The sequence below is a fragment of the Falco cherrug genome, chromosome 3 (assembly GCF_023634085.1).
Source record: "Falco cherrug isolate bFalChe1 chromosome 3, bFalChe1.pri, whole genome shotgun sequence".
Taxonomy (NCBI): Eukaryota; Metazoa; Chordata; class Aves; order Falconiformes; family Falconidae; genus Falco; species Falco cherrug.
In genome coordinates, this window is record NC_073699.1 from 71,656,162 (window position 1) to 71,662,161 (window position 6,000).

The following is a 6,000-nucleotide window of genomic DNA, read 5'->3' on the forward strand; positions in this document are numbered from 1 at the left end:
AAGAGGAGTGTTTCATCCTTCTCCCTTTAGCCTTATCTCCAGCTGCAGAAGCATTTGATTGCACAGAAAAGACAGTGATCCTATTCTTCCACAAACATCGTCAGCAACTAACAGGAGAGAGAAACAGTGCAAAACTTTGATAATCCCCTTCTATCTATGGGATAAATCAAAGTTTCTGAACTTTTCTGGAGCACTGAACCACTTCTGGAATCTTGTGGACCATCCATGTGGGACTTGTCACATGCTGGGGAGTCAGTGGTCATATGAGGTCACACAGCAAGGGAGAAGCATTGCAGCAGAAGTTACTGATAGTAAACTACAAAACCTACCATACAGTACTGGTTAATTCATAAACATTGTATTTCCACCCAGTTCTGCAGATCTGCTACAGAAAACATCATGGGCTTCCAAACCACCAGGATATCAGAGATCGAGTATGTAACATCTTCAGATAAGCTAGATAAGTTTGTCCCCTTATTTGCATAGGTAATCTAAGATGTGATTGGATTCTGTACCTTGTCCACACTGTGAGGCTTCTATAGAGACTAAAAAAGGTGTGTATCTGTCACCAGTCCCATCTCAAATATCTCCTAAATTAAAACAAATGCTCTAGAGTTTACCCAGTAAAAGCATTGTGCAGCTATATTTTAAGGGACGGAACAACATTCCTGTAAACAGCTTGGGTTCATAATAGCTGAAGTTAAAAAAAGTAATCTTTTTAGCTGGAGACAGTCATCCAGCACAGAAGATTTGGACCCAAGGAGCTGTTTGTTACAGCCAAACAGCCCTCTGGAAGGAGAGTCCTTATTAAGAAACACATTTGAGAATGCCAGTTATGGGTAACACCACCTATAGTCTTTTATTTTCTTTATGCCAGTCAACTTTAAACACCACCAAATTTCTCTCCATTACATTTCATAAGTGATATCGTACAACGGACCTGTAACTGCTCTGTGTATAATGCCTAGCAATAATAGTGAGAACCAGGACTCATACCTGAATTTCATTCCAAATCTTGCCACAGATACCTGCATCAGCAATTACTTAACTTACCTATGCGTCATTTTTTCTTTGAAAAAACAGGCTGAACTGTATGATGTCTTCATTGTTCACCCATTCCTCCCACTGAGAGTAGAGGAGGCTTTCTATTCTTCCAGAGCTATTCAGATGTAAGAGGTCTGTAACAGAAATGACAAAAAGGATATCTCACAGAAGTATTCAGAACCACAATATATAGTGAAGTATTTTGAAGACTGTGGATATAAGCCATTGTGGCAATCCAAACATATAATGAGAATTATCATTAGATAATATCAGCCTAGTCTGATACAATTCTTACATTATTTCCAGTTGCTGATGAATTTCCTAAATTAATGCTTCACTTCTGGTATGCTGAGATCCCATAATTACTTCCACAGCTCCAGCATAACCAAGAGAACAAGTGCTTTCTAATGCTCGCTAAGAAGCAAGAAAGAATTTAAGGGTGCAAATGGTGCAGCTGTGCTACTGAAATTACAGAGTGGAATATTTCCTGTAATAGTCACTAGGTAACCTTTCTGTCCCATATTTATTTGTTTTAGTTAAAGGGTCTGTTCAGTTTCTAGACCTTTCCAGTAAAATTCTTAAATACCATCTTGAGCCCCGACCCAAAAGTCTAGGGAAATATATTATGCTGTATGAAGCATAATTTATGCCAAAAACTGAGAAAACATCCAAACTCACATGCAGCAGATCACTCAAAAGGTTTATGAACAAGCAGAACTTCAGTGGCTTTGGAGATGACAACATAACCAAAGCTGAATTTGGGAGACCTGAGTTAGAGTAACCAACATCACCATCAGCTAGCCTCCTCCCTTTCTTAGGGTACTCCAGGAAATGTTCTGACTCATTCCCCTTCCCATATGTGTAAGTGGCCACCGAAGTAACTGCTATTACCCTCCTCCGCTGGTGGTGGCCATCGACATTACACTTGTCCAATAACTTCAGCAGATGGTTGGTCTGTTGTTGCAAAGGGAGGAGCAGTTTCCCAAGGCTCTTCTAGTCACCAGCCCTGTCCAGATCAGAGCTCCTGCTCATGTGGTCAATGACAAGATCTTGCTGGTCTCCTCCATGACTAGTCCATTGCTGGTACATCCAAGTCTGCCAGGCACCACAAGTAGCTGCCATGCCCACTTGCTTATTTAGTGACCTATCAGCTCCGCACCCTGGCCACTCTTTTTCCTTCTTCACAGACAGTCATTACTCCAAGTGAACTCCAATGAATCCTGACAATAGGAAAACATTTCCAGATTCATGCCTGACCTATGGCTTCATGACCCCAGTACTACAGATCGCAAAGCAGTCTGGGCAGTCCTCAGCAAGCACAAATACTGGTGTTACATTTTCTCTCATTTTAAAATTTAGCAATAGTTTTCAAAGTGGGTTGTCAGCTGTCTCAATGTTTACACATAAATGAAACCTGGACCATCTAACCAAATTATTTCACACTTCAGCACCAACAGAGTTCTTACTCCCCAAAAATGGCTTGCTATAGGTGAGATGCTCAGGAAAGGCTGCTCTTCTCTGGGTCAGGAAATATCACTGGTGAATGTCTTTGTTTAAGGCTTAAAGTAATTTGGTCAAGACCTATATAAAGCAATAGTTTTGAGCCTGCTAATTAATTTCTGTCAGAAGGACTTTGATATTCAGAACTTATGTGTGTTCATTCTGATTGAATTCAGAGATGCCCCTAACCTGATCTAGGGTATCAAGTCCCTCTGAATGAGAGGCTGTCAAAACTCTGACTGAATGAATTCTAGAGAGGCTCCAATTACTTGGCAGAAAGGACTTCTCCCCACAAACGCAGCTGGTGTCTTACAGTCCCAGCACCAGGTTCTGGCAGCCTCATAGGCAAGAGCTTCAAGGTTTGTGTTGAGTGGATAGCAGTGTAAGAGCCATGCTCTGATGTAATTCAGTACGTTCTGGTACACTTGCCACTCTCCACAGCACAGAACAATATACTGCTGTTAAACTCACTAAGAATCAACTTCAGCGCTAGGCATATTTTAAATGGATAATTAGCTTCCTTCATTATATCTAAGTAAGTGTTAAAATGTAGCTTTGAACACAAATATTATTTTCTCATACCTGTTTTTGACAGGCGAGGGATAAGAATTTTATGCCAGAACTAGTAAATTTTCAGTGCTATTTTACCAACCCATCACAAATTGAAACAAAACAGTACTCAAAAACCAGCTGTGGTCTGGTCCCAGAGGGTTCTGCTGCAGCAACATCTCAGCCATTTCTATGCACGTCCTTGCAGGTCCACTGTCCCTCCCATCTTCACTGAAAAGCTACCCTAACATGCTGGCAGAATTCAGAAGATACTGCAGATTGAACATCCAGTGCACATTGAGGAAAACCAGGCACGTGCATCTCCTAGGTGTGGCACAATGAGTCCTACAGCCCAGCTGTTCCAGTGCTTTGCTAAGACGGAATTAAAACCTAACAAGGTGGAAAACTTGTGAAGTTAAGAACAAAAATTCTAAAGGCTGAGTTACCTGTACTGGTGGCTTGACTCCAAGATAACCTCAACAGTTTTTAGCTGCAAATAGAGACGCCACTAAAATTATCATTTCTACATATTATGACATAGCCACGGTTTGTACTTATAAACATATCTTCCAGATTTGGCTATTGCAAGACATCTTTGCTATTTTCAGCTGACACCTGAATTGCTTCAGCGAGTTTGAAGTGCATCAGCCGGACTCTTTCAGCCACACCAGTCACCCAGCACCCGTCACCCTGACTGTCAGGTTACATCAGAGTGAAACGACTCTGCTTTTCCTTTCAGAGCCCTCTGTGGGCTACCTAAAACTTTCTCGTCTAAAGGAAAATTATTTGCCACTAAAACTTTCCCCCACAGTGAAAATCACAGCTTCAACAGTGACCTAAGTGTGCTGGGAAGCCAAAGAACAGGTCTAGAACATCTTTTGAAGGGTGCCTTGAGAAGGCTCTGTTGCTACAGAGGAACTGCAAGGGGAACACCAGACCACCCAAGAATGCCCAGGGGCTGAGTGGCATAAGGCACGCTGCATTTACACCAGGCACAACCCCAGTGGCCAGCTGTAGATTGCCTGCAGGACAGCATTATGTTCAGAGGGCAAAAGACTGCTGTGCAGCATCCTTGTGGCTGGCTGCCAAAGGCCATGCAGGACAGTGCTTCACCAGCGACTCCGTGGAGACATTCCTCCAGCAGAGATGCCTAATAAGCATGAGACCCTGTGGCTTTAAGTTTGAAGGCAAAGCTTCCTTTCTGGCATGTCCTTTAGTCATACTGAAGCAAAATATCATTTTTAAAAAACATGACTGTTCTGTACCTGTAATACAAAACCATCTACATTGCCTTTAGTCCTGGAATAACTCACAATCCTATAAAAACCCTTATATTTTAGTTATCCCTTGCGCTTCACAGTAAATCAGTATAATCTGCCTTTTATTAGGTTACTGGATGCTGTGGCAAGAAAAAAAAAAGAACACATTGGCTTTTAAGCACTTCAAAGTGAGTACTTTGAAGCCTCAGTAAGTGATAATCAAGAAAAATGGCACTAACGTCTTATGATAAATCTTCTATATATATTTAAGTAGGATTACTCGTGAAGCCTCAGAAATTAAAATGATTATATACAGCCTTACTTAAGACTTGAGTTTAATAAAGCATATTGGTTTGCAAAATCTTCTCTTTTTGAACTAAGGTAGCTATAGCAATGCCAGTCAAATGAGCTCTTCTGTGAGTAGTAGAACTAATGAAAAGTAGTTCCCTTGATCCCATAAACCTGCTTGACACCACCATTTCTCGTTGTGCCACTCCAATCAGGCAAGAGAGTACATGCAATAGATAGTCTGAAGTTAAGACTTAGCCCACTGCTGCCTAGTAAAATGTATAGTGCTTACTTTCTGCCTACCCTTTCCTCAGCAGCAAACTCATTTGAGTCTCTTTCTTTCATGCAGCCCCCAATTTTTCACGTGACTTGAAGGAACACAAAGTAAACTAGAACTCTTACAGGTAACTCAGATTTGGTTGAATTTGACCATAGAATTCAAAATATGTTAGTGTAGAAGAGGCAGAGGGACAGACAATGCCACAGCATGTCTCTTCCAAAAATCTTGAAATCAAGTTAAAAAATAATTTCTCTTAAGTAGTCCGTTCAACTAGAATTACCACCTGAGATTCCAACGTTATAAAATCACTTACTATTTTCACCATGGAGTGATTTCAAAATTTCTTTTTTTAAATTAAATTTTATTTTATTAAAAAAATTTTAAAAAATCAGAAAGCTCATGAAATCTCAATCCTCTTGGCAGATATAAGAATTTTGCTATCAACTTCAGAGTCTTTTTTTCTTGTAATATCCCATTATTCAGCAAGAATAGTATCAATTCTCTATAACATTTCTCCATCTTTCAGTACAAGCGTCATGTTTCTGAGTATCATAACTAAAGTACAGAACATAGGTACTCGTCTAAATATTTCCAAAATGTCAGTTAAAAATTGTCAGGTGCTTTAACATTTCTTGAAACATAAAAAAATGATTAAGTGGGCATAAGAAGGCAATGAGACTGTGAATTCTAATATATAGTTTAGTCACTTGACATTTAGGGAACCTTAAGTTTATGTAAGTCTGCAAGAAACAAAGGCATTTGTTATATATAACCTCTTCTCCACCAATATCGTCTTTCCTATGTAACCAAGTTGCTCAGGACCATCCAAAGGTCTACATAAGTCAATGAGCTGACCTCAGAGCAGACTGGGAACTGCACTGTTCATGGCAGCAGAAGCAACTGTTTTGCAAGCGTACATCCTTGCAAGCACTGCCCAAGTTCTTTTGCACAACATGAGAGGCTTCTTTCAGTTCTTCTGTCTGATGAGCTTATAGGTCATAGACAAACATTACCTGTATAGCAGCAGTTTTGTATCTATGTAACTGCTCTTGAAGATTACATATAAACAAAGTATGTATG